We start from the raw sequence: 12808 nt of genomic DNA, 5'->3' as shown, positions 1-12808 counted from the left end.
GGAGTTGAGGGGAGATTCTGAGGGAAAGTTGGGAGTGGGCTGAGGAGAAGTTCTGAGGGAGAGGTATGGAAAAGCTGAGGGGAATTTCTGAGGAAAAGGTGAGAGTGAGTTGAGGGAACTGGGGCTTAAGGCTGGGGAAGTTCTGAGGGACAGGCAGGAGCCAGCTGAGGGACAGGTAGTTAGGAGCTGAGGGACTTTGTGAGGGACAGGCCGGAGCGAGCTGTGGGGAAATTCTGAGGGAGAGGGGTAAAAAAGCTGAGGGGAATTTCTGAGGGAGAGCCAAGAACAAGCTGAGGAAACCAAAGTGGCAGCTGAGGGGAGGCTGTGAGGGGCTGGGGAGCAGAACAGGAGAGTGCCTGGTGCTGGGCCAAGGGACATCCACAGCTTGTGCGGCTCAGTGACTAGAGGAGACGGGCTCCCTTTCAGTGAAGGAAGAGAGACAGATCTGGGGATTGTTAGAGAATATACTGAAAAAATGGCTGGGATGCCTGTGGAAGGTGGAAAAAAAGAATCTGCCCTCCATTAGGCTGCAGTGTGTGGTGTGAGGCTGGGGGGTGTGGTGAAGATACATTCAGGGTTTCTATGTTTGTTTTTAGGCCTCCTAATACAAGGGCAGAGATGATTTGTGTTGGAGGCACCGGGAGACTGGAAAGGCTCCAGAGAAGAACAAGAAGAAGCTGTCTTGCTATGCCTAAAGTAGTCCTGCATAAAAGCATGTGTGTGAACCTCCATGGTCATTCATGGCATCTCCCAGGAGCAGCCCCAGGTCTGTGAGCTAGGGAAGGTGGCTGGGGTGAGCAAGGGGTGCAGGCAAGCCCTAATGTCAAATGATTGACAGTAGGCACTAATGTTGTTCCTCACATTTACAGAGGAAAGATGATAGCAATGAAAGATTAATTCTTGCTCAAGATGAAACAAAAGCAGGGAAGGATCATGAGTGCAACACAGTGTTTCTGGGTCCCAGTCAGTGCTCTTTAAATAAGGCTGTGATGCAGCTAGTGTGGCATTTTGGGGATGATTTTGACAATAAAGAAGCATTAATACGTTTTCAGAAATGCCTACATCATAACCTTATTTGAACAGAATATGTGGCGCAAACTATTTGTCCTTACGAGGAGAAAAGACTGGGAAAGAGCCAAGGCAGTATGTCACTGTATGTTCCTGTTTATTCTACTTGCTTATTTTTCACATATTTTATAAAATGTGTATCTCCAATGACTAATACTTCTGAGTAACCAATTGGTGCCAGTAAATGGAAGTACCATCTGTAAGAAACTGATTTGTAGAAGCCAAGTTCTCAAACATATGAGGAGGAGGAGGTGTTATAACTTAGTGAGAGACGACTGAAGTGTGGACTTGGTTTTGGTAGTCTAGATGATTTTAGATGCGTTATGTAAGCAGGATGTGAGAGGAAAGGGGAAATGGAGACCAAAATGATGGAGCTCTTCTTCAGTAGGAACAAAGACAGGGTAGCCAGTGGTGACAGAAGGGGGAAGAAAAAGACAACATTTTGGGGAAAGATAGTGAATTCAATTTGAAATGCAGCAGCTGCTGCCTGCTGTGACACGGTGAAGAACGCAGTTCCGTGTGCCTACTCTGTGTCATTCAGTGACTGCAATAAAAGGTTAATTAAATGAAAGTGACTGAGATCACTTCTCTAATTTGTTCACCGTTTCACAGAGAAAAATATAAGACCTTTTGGCTAAGTTCATGCACTGCTGATACTGCTGAGGAGCTGCATGCTTATTTCTAATATACCAGTTAGACATTTTTTTCAAAGTTTCAGTTTCCCTCCTCCCTTCCTTCTTCTTTTGGAGAGCAACCTCTTAGAAGTAAAAGTCAGTCTAAGGTTGAGTCACTAAAGGTAAGAGAAATGTTTACACTTCATCTGAGTTTGTCCTAATGAGGTCAGAGTCAAACTTCTGTGCTGATCTGGTAATTGATTTTATATATGGCAAGAAGTTTGTGCAGGGAAAAACAGAACTAACAGGATCACAGGAGCATCCTTAATTGTTTTGAAATAAAAGCTGCTAAAGACTTCAAAATAATAGAATCAGAAGATCTCAATAAATGTCAAAGAGTGAAGGTGGAATGCAGCACAGCTGCAGACCAGTGAGACATACATTTTTTCATAGTTTTCCTTTAAGTGTTTGAGAAACAAAACATGGCAGAGCACATCCAAAGAGAGCAGTATACATATTTCTTCTCACAGAGTATGGCTTACTTCATACAGTGCTCCCCTGGATAACAGTAGTAAATACTAGAAAAGCTTTTGTTTTATGAGTGAGAGAAGTCCTTTAAAGTTCAATTACATGTTTGTTCTTGCCTATGTTGAGAACTGTGAGCCTCTCAGGAGGTCTCTCCCTGCTTGGAAAAACATGTCAGGAGAAGCAGTGCAGAATTCCAATGTGGTACCTTTCGATAGAAGTTGCTCGGTGTTTTGGCAAAGAAATGTGTCGGGTCATTGGAGAGTACCAGCTTTTGGCTCAGGTTTCCCAAGCTCGAAGCATGACTCATCTTACAGATGGCTAACAACAATATGACCTAGGAAACTAATTTTGAACACAGAAGTAGAACAGTTTATTTTGTAGGTTATTAGGCATCTATATGGGGAAATGGAACATGTACAAGGCAAGAGCAAGTATTCACACTCAGGTGTGATATATTGTTGGCTGTTAAATGTAATGCCATTTCATTTGCTTACCAGTATTTGTCAGTTGGCACCACACAGGTGAGCCTTTTAACATACCTGACTCTTCCTGTCATGGCAAAGCAACAGCTGGGTTTTCTTCTTGCAAAGGGACTTGTTCCTCAGCTTTGTAAAACCTGTGACTACACGATACTAACTCCCTCCCTCCCTTCCCCATGTTATGAACTAGGCTACATAGCTAAATGGGGATACATAAGCCAAATTTGTGTTTATATTTAAGATAGCAACAGAGAAATATATAAAAACGCATATAGAAAATTATCTTATGGTCAGCTGCTGTGCCTGTAAACACAGCTCTGACATAGGCAACCTAACGGTGGGGTTACATAAGCTATGAGATCTGATACAGGCTGACAAAAAATCATGAAGTGACAAGAAGGAGAGTCAGAGTATTAAAGTCCAGGATTCACACAGTTCTGGAATCAATAGCAATCTTATTTTTATATATATATTTTTTTTGAAAAATACTTTTTTTCTCTCCAAGAACTCCATCACCTGGGTAGAGGATACAAGATTTGATTGTCTTATAGTGTATCTTTTGAAGTTGGTTCTTCCATTTTTAAAGCACTTTTGAAGCAACTGGCAGTTCAGTATCTGCTTCTAACTCCAATACAAAACTGAATAAATGCTTTATTTTCTCCTGGAGATTCTTTCTCCTGGATCGTTGGTTCAGTAAAAGCCAAATATCATAAAAAATAGTACCCATATCTGGTCTGAGGATTAGTATGCCACTCCTTGCACTTGTAAAAATGTGTAATACAGTTCTCACCTAGCTGTACTCTAGATGCCAATACTTACTGTCTTTTAAGGATTTAGTCTCCTTCATACTCTGCAGCAGAGAAGTGCTAATAAGAGAAGTTGACTATTTTCTGAACAAAGACCATATAAAATCAAGATCACTGCCCGTAGCTCTTACATTTGGCTGCACTTCCAAAGTAGAATTCTTTGACTTCGTTTGTGGGAAAGCATATAAAAACTCCCTCCATTTGTTAGCAAAAGTGATAAAATATGCATAAATGTCATAGCTGAAGGTCTGGGGATTTTATTATATTAGATCAGAATGGCTCTGGGTGATGGAGCACTGGAACAGGCTGCCCAGGGAGGTTGTTGAGTCTCCTTCGCTGAAGATGCTCAAAGCCCATCTGGATGCCTGCCTGGGCAACCTGCTGTAGGAAACCTGCTTTGGCAGGGGGGTTGGACCTGATGATCTCCTGAGGTCCCTTCCAACCCCTAAAATTCTGTGATCCTGTGATTATAGTGACAATATTGCTTTTACCAACAAATCCATAGTCATATTTAAGAAATATGTCAAGTTAGTTTAACAAGGTCTATTTTCTGTAATCCCATGTCAACTGGCATTAGTTATCTCACCCTCCTTTAATTATTTTTGTTGAATCCCATATTAATTAGACTTTCTGTTATTTTGCCTGGGATTGCTCTTTGACTGACAAGCCTATAATTACCTGGATTATCCCATTTATCCTTTAAAATTATTTTACATAACATTACAAGGAACATGCTAATTTTCTTTTTTATTCTGTGGAAATAAAATTATGATGTATTCATGCATTGTTAGGATACAGATTTTCTCCTGGGGTTCCTGTTATGAACCACCTTGCTATCTTTAAGTTTTCAATACCGGTTACCACCACTGGGAGACACTATTAAACTGATTTGCGGTTGAAATGAAACTTCAGCTTCCATTACCATGTCTAATAGGCTAAAATTCAACCTTTTTAGCTTCTGTGAACAAGCTGCTTTGAGTTGCTTATAACATAACTAGACAAATTTCTTCTACAAAATACACTGGAAACTGATGCTGTTCTGTAGTACAATAAAAAAACACACACTTCAAGCATGGCGAGAGTATGAAACTACATGATGTTTACAATTACTGGAAGCATAAAAGCAATTTATTTATCACAATCTCTCATACCTACTATAGTATGCATTTGATTTTCTTCCCACAACCCTTTTTTTCTTTGGATACAGTTCAAAAGTTTATCCTATTACTGGATTGCAAAGATGTGTTTCACCTACTTTCTGTACCTTTGTTCATTCCAAATACTGATGAGAGATCTAAAATATTTAAAGGAAAACAGCCTTTGTACTAGCATCATTAGGATGTTAAACTTTAGCTGATTAAGGAGCTTTCATTTATTTGTAGATGGTGGATTGTAGTCTTTTTGTTTTCATGATGTTTTATTTGTTGTGTTGGAAATTACCAAAATAATTTAGATGGATCAAACGAAGAGTCCACCAGACCAGTCTTTTTGCCATCAAAATGCATTTGAGTTGGTTGGAGCCTTTACAATGAGATGACGCTCTGTTGTGCCTCAGCCTGTGCAGTAATTCCTGTATGGTTCAAAGGATAATCACAGTTAGAGATGGAAAGACCTAACAGGTCACCTTTTCCACTCACTACCAAATTGGGATTGCTCCCTACAGTATGTCTGGCTCAAGTTTGGGTTAGTGCTGCAGAATATAATGCTCTAAGATATATTTATTTATATACCGTAGTAAATAGAAAACAGAGTTGTGTAAGGGTGACTTTCTTTCTTTTTTTTTTTTTTTTTCTCTTGTCCCCTGCTTTCAAAAGCACAAGGAGGAATTTCTGGGTGATTAATTTCCTCCTAGGTTCCCATCATGAGAAATCTAATGGGCTTGTGGCTGACCTGTGGGGAACTCCACTGTACAAATGAGATACAAAAGGCTTTCCTTGAGAGCTCAGAGATGTATATTGAAACTAAAAGAAAATAGATCATACTGTATTTTTGGTTTACAGCTGTGCTTCTTAGCTGTTTTGTATTTTACTCACTAAAAGGGTATAAATAAAGGTTTTATATAGCCATAACTACTCTATCTGCTGGAGAAACATATTGCCTAGCAGGGCTGGGCAAGTAACAGTTTATACTTGTTTTTTTTTAAATTGTTTTCAAATAAAAAAAGGTAAAATTTCAAAATGCATTCTTTTGCCAGAGTGATTGTCAAGAACTAGTTCTTAGCCTGAAAATAATACAGATATTCCTCATAGTATATAGCAATACTTTAACCTTCACTGTTTAGTTCTGTAAGTAATGATATTATTTGTGTTTCCTAACTGCCAGGGTGTGAAAACTGACCAGCAGTGGATTTCTTGAATTTAATGTAAAAGTCATAAAATGACATATATACTGCTAACCATTTGAGGTTTTCATTTGGCAAATGTTCAAGCTTAAAATGTGTTTTTCATGATTATTCCCCTTATTAAAGCTCATTTGCTATTCATGGAAAGTGAGCACAAAAGGGATGTGAACAGTCAAAAGAAATCCATTTAAAAATTCAAATGAATATCCAAGGGAAATGGACTGCAGTGTTTGCCCAACTCTACTGGGCATACTCTGCTTATGAATGTCTTATTAGTAGGTGCCTTTGTCATTGTCCTTAAGGCTTTCATCACAAATGTTAGATGGTTCTGTTATGACTTCATATTGCAGTTATTATGCAAAATTCATTCTTGAAATTGCTAAAATAATTCTGTTAGAGTGCTGCTGTGTGAGAGTGTGTTCACCATGTGGGTGCTTCTTTTTCAAATCCGTCCAAAAGATGTATTTATTGTGATGCTGGCTACTGAGTTTCAGTGTGATGGAAAGGAGTCAAAGAAACTCAGATGGTCATCCTTTGCTGAAAGCTGTGAGATTACTTCCAGTGGCCTTGTTCATAGCCTCAGACACTCCAGTTATCCCTCTTGTAACTGCCTTTGTAGAAATAATACTTGCGCAGTGATGGGAAGACTCAGGATCATCAATTGTGAGAGCAAAAAGGAGTAACTGCTGTTTATTTTCTACTTACACCAAGCTCCTGCTTGCTAAGAGGCTGAGCACCACTGAGAAGAGTCTGGCTCTGCCTTCTTTACCTCCCTCCTGTCAGATGTTTATACACACTCATAAAATCCACCTTGAATGTTCTCTTTTCAAGACTAAGTAGTCCTAGCTATTCTATCTTAAGGTACCTCACAGAATTTTTTATGCAGGGATAGACTTCAAATGAAACAAATAAAAGAATTTTCAGGGGTTTTGTTTTTTGCGTTCCTGGATGGCAGTTAGGAATTATTTTCATTACAGGTCTATATAAATTTAAGAAAATTGACCTGAAGCCCAATGATAAAGACTAATACAAGTAGTTGCTCTTTAACATAAAAGCAAGTTGCAATAGCCCTAGCATGAGAGCCTACTATGTTACTCCTTGCTTACTCTAATGGTCTATAAGTTTTGTGTTATAGTTAGTGTTATATTTGTGTGTCATCACTCCATATCATGCCATGTTGGAGGGTTGTGTGAGCAACTGCATGGTTTCTAGAGGTAGATTACAGAAAAATTATACGCTGCATCATTCAGCTTGAGGTTTTTGAGATGCATAAACTCGTGCAACGTGAGGTCAAAGGCTAGTGCTTTTCAGACAGGTCTTGCTTCTTAGCCAAATTTATAGCTGCTTGAATGGAGACAAAGAAGGTCAAATAGTTTTCAAGGGATCATGTGCCAGCTGAGCAAGTCAGCCAGGACTTGAGCCAAAGATCCATTCTCTTGGTTCATCACCCCTGACTGTAAATAGTGGACTTCATTCTGGTTTATGAAGATCTTAGGCAGGTAGCATAATGTTTTATAAGTTTCTGGGAGATTCTGAACTGCTGCTACAATGAGAAATAGTTTAATGCCCTAAGAAAAAGTTGAGAAAAAAATAAGATACAAAAAATATTGTCAGAGGAAAAAATTAAAAACTGTGTGTGACTTTTGTCTCTATCATAGCTTTCTGCTTTTGGGCTTTTCAGGATCTGGTACCAGTTGTATGGGATATAAATCAGTGAGCCTGCGTTTAGGAGAGTTGTTGGTGCTTGGTGGACATTTTGGAAGGAAGTATGTGCCTCTACTCATCTCCACCTATCACTATAAACTAGAGGTGTAATTTTGAGAAAAAAAAAATCCAAAACAACATAACATAAAAGTTTCCTTACGATTGAGCCTTGGACTGATAGTTTACTCTGCTGTTGAATAGTCTGGACCAGGACACACAGGGATTCTCTGGGACAACCAGTAACAGGTTACACAGACAGGCAGTCTGTTACCTCTGTCTCCACGACTGCCTAGGGGAAAATTCACTGTGGATATTATACACATCACTTAACTTCACTCAAAGTAGGCATCTAAAGTTAAGGAGGTAGGCTGGCCTGGCTTCTTTCTAGTGGAGAAGAAAGTGACTTCTGTGCTTAGATACAGGTGACATGAATGCTCTTTTGGGCATAACACTGCCCACTCAGTGCTGACAGTGTAAAGAAATTGCTACATACATTTTATGTCCTCCCTTTGCAGGTCAGAAAGGAAAGTGGCTGCTGCTGCACATGGTCCAAACAAAATCATCAGAGCGTGTGCTTCTCTAGTGTAAAGAGGCTGACATAGGTTTCCTAAGACATTGTAGATAAATCAGTAATAAGACAGTATTTCAACACTTCCTATTCAGAAAAAATAAAATTGTTTAGCTCTAGAAATGGAGCTATGTTATGTGGCAGTGGATATGATCTGGAAGTTTCTGGGGACATGAAGGACATAAGAACACCCATAAAATACCAAGATGCTCATTTAATCTAGTGAGAGACTGCCAAATTTTTATATTTTTTCATCTCTCTCGGTACTTATTTTAGGTATTTTTCCCTCTTTCTCTAGTTGTGATTCCTCATTCCGGTACGTAGTGTGTGCTACTGAGGAAGTGCAAGGCACCACTGTGAGGAGTGTCCCCACCTGTTGGACCAGCAAGGGCAACTCTGCAGGTAAGAGAAAGTTTCTCTGCTGATGTAAATTGAATGCAAAAGAATAAACCTAGTTCTGTGGCAGAAATGTTCCAGTTCTGTGTTTAGCGTGAGGTGACATGAATAATCTTTCAGGAATGACAGCCTGTACCTTTAGAAGCGTATAAGAAGATGGAGGGACAATGCTGGATTATTTTGATCTAATATTTTTTTGCTTAAAATTGAGTTCAGCAAGTTATTTTCCAGCTTATCTCACCACCTTTCCTTTTTTTTTCCTGTCCTTCTGTCTCTTCAGTTTCCTTTTTGGAATTTAATATCTCCCATTGGTGATTTCTGTTCCTTATCTTCCCTTGATCTATTTCTGCTTCTCTGTTAGATTCTGTCCCCTTGAATCTCCAACTAATGTCTCCCCATACGTCAGATTAAACAACAAAAAAAAAAAAGATGCAAGGCTGTGAAAAGAACTAGAAAATGTTTATGTGGTTGTAGCAGGCTGACCATTAAAATGACTTTATTTCTGCAGCATTTCAGATGCTGGGCTTGACAGTTTCATTTCCAAAACTATTTATACTCACAAAAGACCATAACAGCATTTCCATTATTTTCGTTTATGATTTTTTTTTTTTTGCCTATATTTTATCAAGTTAGCTTCTTCTCTTCAGGCCTGATTTCAGACAATAGTAATACAAAGTGGAAAAATCCTTTCTGAAAGAGACTGTAGCTTTTTAGCTATTAAAGCATCTTTCAGTGTCCCCTCATATTTTTATCTCAGTGTACTTTTCAGCTTCTTCTGTTCATTTGATCCAATGTTATGCAGGGGAGACTCGGATGAAAGTTTCACCTGAAGTGTGTATGCTCATAGCTGAGGAACCTTACTAAAACTGCCTTCCTTGTTATTCACCAAAGTCCTCTAGGTGCTCCAGGCATTACTTCCAGAGCATGCCATGTGAAAGCAAAGCATAACCATAACTATTCTTTCACATTGAAACAGAGGGAGTAGTTATTTTGCTAAACTAGTACCAGTGAGCATCACAATAGGCTAGGACAAAGAAGAATTATCTATTTTTATTTTCTTGTTTTTCTAAATATAAGTGAGCATGTGTATGTCTAAGCGTTTTGGTATGTGAAGTTTCATTTTTCTTTCTGCTTCTGAATTTGTTTCATTGAAAAGAAAAAAAGGCACAATTTGGTGTTTTAGAAAGGAAGCTAAAACTAGTATTAAATATTTTTGAACAACAATATTGTGTTGAATTCTGCATAAAAAGATTGTGCAATCTCATTCACTGGAAGTTTATGAGAACAAGTTATAAGTTTGCTAGGAGCAGTCTAGGTGTCAGCTCTCAGGACTTCTCTACAGACCACCAGGCCCCTGTGGTATCAGTGGCTGTTAAAAGCCTAATGAAGACAACGCTTGCTATGATTTCATAGATTACAGCATAGTGATATCTTTGTTTCCTTCCAGCCTTTTACTTCTGTACTCTTGCCATAATTCCAGTGCAATGGTAAAATAAGTTTGTGATGATGTATGATAATAACAACTGTCTGAACTGTGGCCCTTACTACAATCTCATTTGCTTGCCTCAGAGAGCCTGCTTGCCCGGGAAGGTCAGCAGGTTGTTTGCTTCCTGTTGAGCTAATTGGCAGGGTAACAACCACCGCCTGCCAAGCAAATGCATTTGTTTAATCTCTGCTGGTTGTGGATAAAAACTGCCAATAGACAAAAGAGACCCTTTTTTAAAGAGCTAATTTAGAGCTGGATGAAGATGAGTTCTTCCCTTAAACTCCGAAGTATCAGTATTAGCTGCTGTAGATATGTACCAATAATATACATTCAACCTCAGTTTTGATCCCTCTCTTTACCTGACAGTGCTTTAGTAGATTAAGGGCACAACTTACCTCAACCTAGTGTTAAAAGTTTACCAGAACCAGGTGAGTCTCTCATCCATTGTTCTGTTCTTATAGGCTGATACTAACTGCAAGATTAATTAGAACATAGGAGAGATGAGGAGCTTCTTGAATTGATTTAAGAAGTGTGTTGCAGAATTTGCCAGTGGACAGTAGCTTTCCACTTCTGTATAAAGGGCATATGCAAGGCCCGAGACAGTCAGTGCAAAGATTCTTGTTAATGTTCATGGACTTTTGATCAAGTCCTAAAGACGGAGTCGAGATTTAAAATGTATTGACTTTGAAACAAAGCCTCTGGTGCAATTACATAATTTCTATTATTCTCATTCAAACTGATGTGTGTTATTCATCATGCTGATCAGAACATGCTTTGCATCACTGTACTATTTCTGATTTGATGGTTGTGATAAACTTAGTAACCTCTTTCAGCCTGTGAAGTTACATGCTTCCTTCAGATCCTTCATTTAGCTCTAAGTGCTTTTTAAGTTTCAAAGGACAAAAATTACGTTTGTTTTGGCCATTTAGAGACTACTGGCGGGATAGCAATTTGTTATTGTTGTTGTTTTTTTAAGAATTCTTTTAGTACTGCTTCATTTTTGTCTCGGAGATTTCCATATTCTCCATTTGCATGTTTTGTGACTGTCGTTGTTATCTCCATATAAAAGAGGGCTATCTGTTTGGTATCCTTAGGATTTGCAGGTTTTAATTAGAATGGATTTATGTTGATTAGAGTTGATGGGATTGAAATGCCATGTAGTTATTAATTTCCTAGTTTTAATTTTGCTACTTAGTCATATGTTACCAAAAATATCTTAGAAATATATTTTTCCCTTGTAAAGTGGCAAAACAGAGAAATAAATGCGTTGCGGCATGCTGTCGTTTTGTGAATAAACTTCTGGCGGATCCTGACTTTTTTTGTTGAGCTGGGTGAAAATGTAAAGAAATGTTTTCAGCCAAGTTTTCTTCAATTTTCTTTGAAAACTGAAATAGAACTTGTGGGAATTTGGTCATTTTCGTTCTAGTGCTAGGATGTTAGTGAACATAATTCCCTGAAATTCCAAAATTTGAAAATGTCCATTGCAGTTCTCATATCTGTAGCATATGCAGTACAGACCCAGGTTCTGTACAGAGATTAATGTTAATCAGCATATAGAATGGTATTTCCATTTTTACAGGTAGGAAAATGAGACATAAAATAACCCGTGGTCCACTCTGATACTCATTACAATCAGTCTGAAGATGATTTTCACTCTAACAGGATAAGGCTCTATGCAGAATGGACTAGCTCTGTAGGCTGCTCATCTCTGCAATAATGAATAAAAGCATGAACAAAAAGTGCCAGAGCAGATAAAAATTCAGATACCTCCTTTCCAAAAGGCCCATGCTGAGCTCTTTGAAGATGAAGATAGTAGACCACAGCACTGAGGTACACAATTCCAGTTGGCAGAGTTTTGGGCTAGGAATCTCCGAGGTTTTCTTTATTCCCTGATTTGTCATTGCAGATGTCAGCAGTTACTTTTCTTTAATTTTGCCTTTACTTTGAGATAGTATATTACTGAATACACAGAAATCATATGGAGTTCTGGTTTTGATTAAAAACTCTGGATATTACCTTTCTGCAAATAAATTATAATGTTTAAAAATAAATATGCTTATACAAAATGGGGTACAGTTAAGAGAGTGTTTATATTCAGTGTTCACATTCAAGCACTTCCTAAAACTTCAGGGTAGAAGTCTATCATGAAGATAAATTCACAGCTTCTTTCATCTTGTCTCATTTTTCTGTAATAAAACCTACTCCTGACTGAATACAAGACCAGTGAACTTAAACTTTCTTTCAAAAGAATCATAGCAATTTGATTTCCTTAGCGTGTCCAAAAAGCACTGATTATGTAACAGTGCATTTAATACAGATTTAAGATCTCTCCTTAACATTATGGCTATCTGGAGATGGCCATTTGAAGAAAACTGGCTAACTTTTATGATAAATTTGCCTCAGTATATTTAGAGGTACATGTAAATAAGGTATAAATGAATATAACACATGGACTCATTTCAGAATGTCAGTCATCTGAATTTCTATCTGCTTTGGTCCTTACTTTACCTTTATTTTCTGTTTTACTTTTGCTAGCATTTGGAATTCCAGTCAGCTCTCTTCAGAGGGGAATTTGCTAAGGGAAAGCAGTCTCTTGACTTCCCATGTGAAGGAGCAGAATTTTAGGGAACTCACTCTGTTGGTGTAAGCAGACAAGTTGAATCAGCCTTCTTTTAGCTGCTGGTTCGATTCCCCTTTTTTTGCTCTGTGCTTGCTCATGGCTGTTCCAGCCTTTGGGTTTCAGTGAAGGAGAAATTGTGGTACTTAGTATCACTCCCTCTTCACTGAAGATCTCTTGCACTGTTACTGTTTTACATCA

This window comes from Netta rufina (assembly GCF_964035555.1).
Source record: "Netta rufina genome assembly, chromosome: 11".
NCBI classification, from domain to species: domain Eukaryota; kingdom Metazoa; phylum Chordata; class Aves; order Anseriformes; family Anatidae; genus Netta; species Netta rufina.
Note: the sequence above shows the minus strand (reverse complement) of the source record.